The sequence below is a fragment of the Rhinolophus sinicus genome, chromosome 3, assembly GCF_057876585.1.
Source record: "Rhinolophus sinicus isolate RSI-liver-muscle chromosome 3, RSI-T2T, whole genome shotgun sequence".
NCBI lineage: Eukaryota > Metazoa > Chordata > Mammalia > Chiroptera > Rhinolophidae > Rhinolophus > Rhinolophus sinicus.
In genome coordinates, this window is record NC_142503.1 from 30,126,712 (window position 1) to 30,136,224 (window position 9,513).

Here is a 9,513-nt window from a genome sequence, read left to right on the forward strand (position 1 = left end):
AGTTTCTAGGATACAGGACCTGATTTTACACTCACAGTTCATACTTTATCCCCATCTGCCACCTGCTCTCAATTTGTCTTATGTCTATATTTAGCTCTTTAGAGGTTTCTCTAAATAATTTTATAATACCACATTAACTAATCAATACTCATTTGAGGTAGGCTCATTACCATTTCTACACTTGACAAAACAAATGTAAAAAGGTTAAGTAGAGACATAGTCAAGGTCACCTCACTTGAGATTAAAAGAGAACATTTCATATTATATTTGTTCCACTTTTGTGGTTTACAATCCCTGTTCTAATGATAAAACTGTCTTACTGGGGAAAAGGCAAAATTTAGATTTTAACAGAACATTCTCAACAAATAGTCTATGAGACCCAAGGCCTCAATTTAAAATCTTAAGGAAAGACTAGAACTTGTGGTAGGGATCTGAGGGGACCTAAGAGAGTTTCAGGCACGTGAACTGAATAATTGGGGCATATTGAACATTTGTCTGCTCATCCTTTGAAAACTTTCTACGTTTGGAGTACTCCCAACTATGTGGTAGTAGGTATATCACATCTCTTTTTATAATTCCTGAAAATAGCAAATGTCCCTTTTCTGGCTGCAAAGGCAGCTCAGTTGTATGCAAGGAAGCTAGGTGTAGCCATTCAAGGGCATCCATTTCCAGACGTTGCATTAAAAGGCAATAACGACATAAAAGTGACTGTGGAGACTACTTTGTAGTCATGGCGGTGGTGGCATTTTCAAGAAGCAGCTGCAAGGGGTGATGGAGTCAGTGGTTAAGACTTTGTTACCCAGTGTCTAGAGCTGGCAGAATTGATGGGGCAAGCCATACTGCTCCATGGGAGGGATAGCAATGCCTTCATCACATATGTTCTCAGGCATGTTTTTGAAGGAACTGATATTTAACGTTTGTTCCTTGTTGTTTTCTGAACTGTTTCTTTTTCCTTTCTCTTGATATGGAGAGCTACTTAATACTTCTTTAATAAATCCACATTAAGAATCAACTTAAATTAGCCTGAATAAATTGCCATTAATTCTGATTAAGAATTTTGATTAATATAGAAGTTGGAATTAGTACTAGTTTCAGACACAGATGTCCAGAAAAATGATGAGTGTATTAGTTCTCTGTGGCGGCCATAACAAATTGCTAGAAATTTTGTAGCTTAAAATAAAAAAGAGAAACGAACAACGGGTACAACTAAATATAAGATTATAAATTCTCGCTCCCATTTCTATTTTCTCATTAGAATATTTTTTAGCTCCTTGGAGAATTCTAAACACCTGTATATTTATGTTCTTTTTGCCTAGCATTTCAAAGGGTTCAGAGTAGGTGGACTGAATGCAAATTTCTACAACTCCACTGTTTATGAGCTATAACTTCTTATAAACCTTTCTTGAACCTGGTGTAGTGAAGAATGAAGCAAAAATCCCTTCTTTGATGATATTGGGAGTCTCCTCATTGTTACGATTTACTTTTGTTGCTACAAACCCAGGAAATAGGGAGGTTTGACTCAGGGGCATTTTATGTCTTATCATGTTTCAATGGGCTCTTTTTTTTTTTTGAATTTTCATTTTTATTATATTGTCTTCTTCAGGCGTGGCATACTTTACCTCAGCTAGTTTACTGGAGTGAAAGCAAATCAAAATAGGACCAGTTACAGGTAAGCCAATCAGAGGCACACAATGTGTGTTTATTGTCAACCTTTTACTTCTCTTGCCCATCACTATTTCCCCAGAATCTAAAGCACCCATGAGAATATTTAATGCTGCTCAAGTAATTTTGAATGAATAAATGAATCTTAGATAATCTTGTTTATATTTTTTCAAAGTTGCAGTTTTTTCTCAGGTCCTGTATATTCATAATTCTTAACTCTAGTTCTCTCTTTAACAGAAAGCATAAACATGAATTTTCAGTTTAAATATTGAAATTCCATTTAGTAACTATGTGATCTTGGATGCATTGTTTAATTTCCTTGAGTTTGTTTCCTTGTTTGCAAATAGAGAACTGTTAAAAGAAAAACTGAAGCATATGAAAAATGTCAAGAGTTTATGTGTGCAAAAATCGATTGGAATTGGGCAGTGTCCAACTAGATGGAGCACTCCATGGACAAGAGCTAGTGGAAAGGCTTTTATAGAGAAAAGACAGAAGCAAAGCAAGGAAAGTACTTGAATGTCTATAGCTTAAGCATCTGTCTTATTTGAGAAAGGCTAGTTGCTTGTTTGTGATTGTTTGTCTTTAGGTTTTGATTTCTTAACCTTGAGGCATTTCAGGCTTAGGTTTGGGTTTGCTCTCTAGGCTGCTAGTGTATTAGAACTACCTCAGCCTAATGGTCTTTTTGTTTGATTTAATAGACCACTACAATTACCTTAAGGAGTGGTTGGGAGGGTTAAAGGAGATTATTTTCTTAAATGCCAATGGCACCTATGGATAAAAGTAATAATAAACATATTCTTTTTACAAAAAATTTCCTTTTCTTTCCTTTTTTTCCCTTGCCCCTGGGGGACTGCAAAAAATAATTTGTCCTCCTTCTCCTGAGTCAGTGAGACAAAATTGTATCAATTTCTCCCCTTCTTGAGTTTATAGTTCACTGCAGACTTCAGGTTCCTTTTAAAGTCCCAGCTCTCTGCATGTTTTCCAGTTGCCCCATTCGTGTACTGCCTTCTACCTTCTGACTCAGTGAGCTTAATTAAGTAAGTTCTGGAATTACCAATTTGCTGACTCATTTTATCTCTTACAATTTCACCCCATACTTTTAGTTTGCACCTGGATTTAATTTATCTCTTTATATGCTTATTTTGCATCACTGTAGACTCATGAAGCAGCTCTTGTTAGTTCTTCAAAATAGAACATACATTCATTTTTAAGCACAAATTAAGCAGTTTAAGGTGATCAGATGTTGACTAAGGGAATCAATCGTATTTTATTTTTTTTATCTAATAAGGTTAAAGTCTTCTCAACAATGAAGATAGGAAAATGGGAGATCATGAAATAGGGGAAGTTAGAGAGAGAGAACACAAGGAAGTAAACATTTTAAGAGCACAGAGGAGAGAAAATAGATTAGTTACTTTAAGAGCACTGAAAAGTAAAGAGAATAAGGTTGGAGATTTAGGTATAAAAAGAAAAGAAACTGTTGGAGGTGTGGCTAAATCAGTATTTCTGCATGACTTCTGATTTCTTTCTTGATTGTCTAAATAAAGAATGCTTCACACATAAGATTGTAGATTGATTCCACAGGGAAACGTCTTGCCTGGCATGATTTGAGATGGTGATTGGAGAGACGTATAGAAGCTATATCTACAGGTTCTATATCTAAAGTTGAATATTAGACAACTTTAAATATTTTGTTTGCAGAGAAGTAAATCTTAAAAAAATGTGGAATTTTTGCCTATTACAACATAAAAGGATTAGCGTGGATATGTCAATAGAACTATTTACTAGCTTTTCTCTAGAGCATAATTAAGCTTAGAAACTTTTAATACAAATGAAAATGCACAATTCTAGGGAATCAATATCAGGAAACCAGTTTTATTTTCTTCTCTCTTGAAGGTGTTGCTTCTCCTAGCGTAGTCTACCACCTACTTATTACACCTTGAATATCTGATAAAAATGTAATTTCTAGGTTATACCTAGGTCCCACAGAATCACTGAACTAAAGCATGAGACAACAAGATTCCTTAATTAAGGTAGTAGCGCTTGATCCAATAAGAGCCTGATGTGCAAAGTAGCTGAAGACATCTGACTATTGAAGCACTGATGGTACACTTAGTTTAAGTTATTTTTAGTTTAGTAAGTGAACAAAACATCATATTCTAGTTCTAATTATGCTAGCAGGTGTGTACCAGAAAATCAACTTGACGGAATATCCATCTTGGGTTCATACGGGCTGTGTGAAAATAATTAAGTTTAAAATTGTCAGCCTTGCTCTTATGACTCTGTGTGTGTGTGTGTGTGTGTGTGTGTGTGTGTAGAAAAAAAATAGCCAGTGAGAGCACTATTTTTGGGGGGAACACCTGCTTACTTTCTCATTAGTCCTATATTTCAAGATGACACTTCACGGATATAAGGTAGAGGCCTATGTTGGGATGCAGTTACACAAGGCTTAATGTAAAGATTCAGGTCCCTGGGGTGGCAGCATGGCTCAGCTGGTTAAAGCTTGAGCTCTTAACAGGGTTGCCGGTTCAATTCCTGCATGGGAAGGTGGGCTGCACCCCCTGCAACTAAAATTGGAAATGGCTACTGAACTTGGAGCTGAGCTGCACCCTCCAGAACTAGATTGAAGGACAACTGATGAGTCCTGGAAAAACACACTGTTCCCCAATATTCCCCAATAAATTAAAAAAAAAAATCAGGCAACTGATAAGTAAAGAATGTTACTAGATATTCTGAGTAGGGGGAGATAATGAAGTGTTAAAGACTGAATAATAAAGTATTAATTTTATTATTCTGCCATCTTGAGTTAATGGGAGTAAGCTTACTTTTCAGATGCTTAGAGACAGAAATCTTTCCACCACTTGTCTAAATCTCAAAGTGTGACAGTCCAAGTTATGACAAGCCTTTTTAATACAATATAGTTTTCAGTTGTTTAATAATTATTGAGAGTTCTAGGCACTGGGGAAACTGGTACACCCATAATTAATAAGAGAGATAAGTCTTCCTGATTTAGTAGATCCATTTATTGGAACACACACCATTCTTGATTGTTCCATTCTCTTAAGTGGGATCAGATAGCAATATGTTACTGCTGTAATAGCAGTTCCCTCATTCTGGACATACACCTATTAACTAGAGCCTTAGCTCCATTGGCAACCATAGCAGCTTTCTGATTCCTATTAATCTCATGGTCAAATGAAATTTCTGGTTACCAAAGTTCAAAAATCGGAGGATCATTAGTAGACAGGGCAGTAGAATGTGGTCTGGGAACTAGATTCTCCCTAAAAGGGCAATAAAAATATTGAGGGAGTTGACCATGCTGAAGGAGAATACAGTCTATTCTGAATTGAATGGTTTCCAAAGTGTCTTAGTCAGGGATCATTTGACTCTGAGTAACAGAACCCATTTAATGCAGCTTAGGAACCTAAAGGAAACTTGGTTAGAAGAAAGAAGCACAGAGAAAAATGGCAGTGACAAAGGAGTCATGAGGTATTAAATTTTAGCTCCAGAAAGTCAAGAGAGCTTGATCTCTGGTCTATGCTTCACACACATTTATTCTTTTTGTTCATGCACATTCTTTTATTAAATAAATGACTAATACAATTACAGCTTCACCTTTTTTTTTTTTTAAGTTTTACTAAGATATAATTGATATGCAAGAAATTAAACACATTTAATGTATACCTCTTGATGAGTTTGGGCATAAGCTTATACCCATCATGTTATCACCACAATCAAGGTACTAAATATATTCATTATCTCCAAATTTTGGTGTGTGTTCTTTTGTGGGTCGTTTCCTTTTTTGTGCATGGTAAGCACTCTTAATATGACATTCTTCTTAATGTAAAGTGCAGAATAACATGTTTTAACTATAGATATAATACTATGATGTAGAGCAGGTCTCTAGAACTTATTCATCTTGCATAGCTGAAACTTTATAACCATTAAGCAACAACTCCTCATCTCCTTCCAGCCCCTGGTAAAGACCATTCCATTTCTTGCCACTATGAGTCTGACTGTTATAGATATCCCATGTAAGTGGAATTGTGCAGTATTTATCCTAACAAATACCCAATAGAAATTATGTAGTCACTTCAATCTCAGGAGAGGGATTGGTCCAGTTGACACCCAGGTGTTTATCCCTGGTCCAATCTTGGGTGATCACAGTGACATGGTCCACACTCTTCCTGCATCAATCATACCTGGCAAAACCCCAACCCTACATAAACCTTACCATCTGATATTTCCACAGCTACAGTCAGTAGTTGAATTTTTTTGGGGAAATTATACAACAGTGCCCATATTTTCAACGAAGTATGTGATCAAAAAAGTCAAAAGATACTCAAACGTAACCAACAACCTTTGGGTCACCTTCTATGAGACTTCCTTTCCTGTATTCCAAGACTTCATATCTTCTCTCTCCATAAATAATCACCTTCCCTCTTCATGCTCAACTGGGAATGACAGTCTGCTCACATAGTTCATTGTGAAAACAGAAATCATCACACGCAAGATTCTGCATCTCCAGGCCACCTCCATACACTCACCATCACCATCCTCCTCATCATCAGAACATTGACCACAACAGCAGCAATAATAACAACTGCACCTCTCATTTCTTTTTCCTTTTCATCTGTTATAATGGAAAATATCATCTATCAGAAATCAACTCCTCTATTGGTACTTGTGGTTCTATCTCCTTTCAAGTTTTTTAAAAACCTTTTTTCCTTTCAGATATCTTTATTGTCCTCCACTATCAATCTTTTCTTGTTGATCATAACCAGAAATATAAAAACAGATACATTTATATATTTTTACATATATATGTATATATGTATACATATATACATTTATATGTATATACTAAAATACTGTAAGGCATTATTATAATAGCTAAGAGCACATGTATAATTCTTCCGAAAATTTTCACCAAAAAAATGTTGGGAAGAAAGCAGAGTTTGTAAGTTTTAAAAAGTGAATAAGTGTTAAAGACAAACTCAGAAATCCTACCGAGGACCAGAAAACTTGAACTTTCAACCTAAGGGATAATTTATGCATTGCAATTTCATCTAATAATATTTAATTACAGTGTTAATGCCTCCAAGGTACTTCTCTGGGTGTGTGGTAACAGAAACAGTGACAAGAAACTTAAGTTATAATCTTAGCTATAAAACAAACTTCTACAGAAGTCTGAAGTCAATAACAACTTTAAATTAAATTAAAATGAAAAATTAAATTAGATAAACAAATTAAAATTTTTTAAATAAAAATAAAATAAGATTGTTACAAATTTTTAAATGAATCAATTTCAGTAAATACATAATGTTGAAACCAGAAAAATATTTCTAAATTATTTTATACATTGTAGTATATTCTAGATATATATTCTTGAATATGTATCTAGTATATTCTAACACATGTGATATCTAGATTGTAAAATATACTAGGTATATTCTAATATATGACATATTACATATTCTAGTGTATGTGTCTGTATGTATGTGTCCTAGTATATATTACATATCAAACTTAATTATATCTCTCAAATATATTTGTATTCTTCCAAAGGGAAAAAAAATCCAAACGTAATTATCTTTCCAAAGCTAATTTTTGGCATATAACATATGCAATAATGAGACAATATGGAATATAATATCCCCTATTGCACAAGGTTCCTATGAAAATATAATCTAAATCTTTCATACATATATATTTAAAAGCGATCATATATAAAGTGTCTTATAGAGTTTCTGACACATAGTGGGTATCTAAAAATGTTAGCTTTGGTTCTTCCTTCCTCTGTATTATTTTCTTTAAAAAATCCTAGCTGCAGGAGCTTCAGTAAGCCAATGAAGAATATACTTTGTTGGAGATACGGCTACCATCGTGATCCTTTAACTAGATTGCTTTCTTTGTTTGACCTTTTCATTGAGCAGCCCTGCTTTCTTCTCAAGACTAAACAGAGACTTCATTTTGTTAAGACTAAGTTAGGGAGTCTTCCTAGAGTTGTCGTCCCCTGATTGTAAGCTTTAATTATGAGTGTGCCAGTGTATCTTCCCTACTTCAATATAAATCCTTTAAGGATAAGGTCATCTTCCCATTTCCTAACATACTATTTTATTTAGAATGGGTCCTAATCAAATGTTTATTGATTGAATATTTTATTTTATATATGAGGTATTGGGTTGCTCAGCAATTCAATCACTTTTTAATTTTTTTCTTCTTTATTGGCTAAACAGTGGAGTAAAAGCTCTTTTAATTGCAAGTGACAGGAATCTAACTAAAACTAGTCTAAGCCAAACAGGGAAATTTATTTAATCCAGTAAGAAGGCAGGAGTGGACTTGGCCTTAAAAGAAACTTTGAATCATGAATGGATAGACTGTCAAAAAGAGCCTTCTCATTCTTTCTGTTTCTTATTATTTCTTTGTATTTAAGCGTTATTCTTTTTATCCCAGATGGTTTTTTGCATGCAATAGGACACCTAAGTTTAGAAAGTTCTGTATTCACACACTTCCAGTTTGACAACCCAGGGAAAAAAGAGTATCTCTCTTCATTTCCAGTTGAAAATGTTCTGAGGAAGAACTTGCATTGATCTAGTTTGGTCTACCCCTTAAATCAGTCATTGTAGCTGAGATAATGAGAATTTGTCAATTAGCTTTTGATGCAAAACAAACAAACCTGAAACTTAGTAGATTAAATTGCAGCCATTTATCTATACAACAATCCCGAAGAGTGGTAATTTGAATTTAGTTGGATGATTCTTCTCATCTCGGCTGGGCTCATTTATATAGTTGCGGTCAACTTGCTAGTCTAGAATGGCCTCAATTGGCATGTCGCGTTTCTGTTTTAATGTGCTTTCTCATTTTTTTTTTTTTTTTTTAAATAGGCTGTTTTGAGCTTCGTATACTGTGGCTGGACAGAGCTCCAAGAGAAAGAGAAAGTGGAAGTATACAAGGTCTCTTATAGCCTAGGCTTGGATCTGGCCTTTACTGACTTCTACTTCATCCCATTGGCCAAAAAAGTCCTAAGGCCAGACCAGATTGAAGAGGAAAAGAGACTCTAACTTTTAATGACAGGAGTTTAAAAGTAGGACTTGCAAAGGATGGGGGTACAGGTAAAAATAAAGGATTGTGGCTACCATAGAGATACAGTTTCAATAATGTATCACTCATACACATGCTGTATTACAGATCAGTACCAGAAGAAATAGTACAGCACGTACATTGCTAGTAAAATTACTGCTTCAGTTTCACATTTAGTTCTGTTTTTGTCACTTATTCTGCTCTACCATTGTTCAACAAATATAACTTTCTTGTACTTTCTTGCCTTAGTATTGTTTTTGCCTAATTGCCTGTGTTTCTGACATTCCTGACACCTCTCTGAATGTCTTTCTAGCTTTTAAACCCAGTTTGATTGCTTATTGATGAAAACCCACCACCTGTGGGAAGCTTTTAATGTGCTCCAGGTAAAGGTAACTTTTTCTTCTTAGGAACTATGGCAACGGTTCTCAATTTTGGCTGCACATTAGAATCTCTTTGAAAAAATTAAAAAATCTCAATGCCCAGGTACACCCCAGACCAACTATAACTGCATGTCTGAGAGACAGATCCCAGCATCACCTTGCCTGGCGGTTCTAACGCCCAGCTAAGGTTGAGAACCACTGTTCTAGAATAATTTCTGACAAACTTACTCATTTGTTAATAAAGCAGGGGTACTGTGGTTTATTTCTACCTATACTAGATTTCTGCTGTATGCTACTTCATACATAGTTAGTACTCAGTATAGGGTGGCTGATAAAGTGAGCTAGAATTAAGATTTACTTTGATAATAAAATTCAAAATAGCCATATACAT

The 9,513-nt window shown here is 34.9% G+C and overlaps 1 long non-coding RNA gene across 1 annotated transcript in view; it reads left to right on the plus strand.

Annotated features, from left to right (window-relative positions):
* Positions 1-8,982, plus strand: part of LOC141570430 (uncharacterized) — a 51,198-nt gene extending 42,216 nt beyond the window's left edge. The window contains exons 2-3 of the long non-coding RNA XR_012494436.2: positions 1,604-1,669; positions 8,547-8,982. This is a non-coding gene — a long non-coding RNA (uncharacterized LOC141570430). The remainder of the gene's footprint in view (positions 1-1,603; positions 1,670-8,546) is intronic.
* The last annotated feature ends 531 nt before the right edge of the window (positions 8,983-9,513 follow it).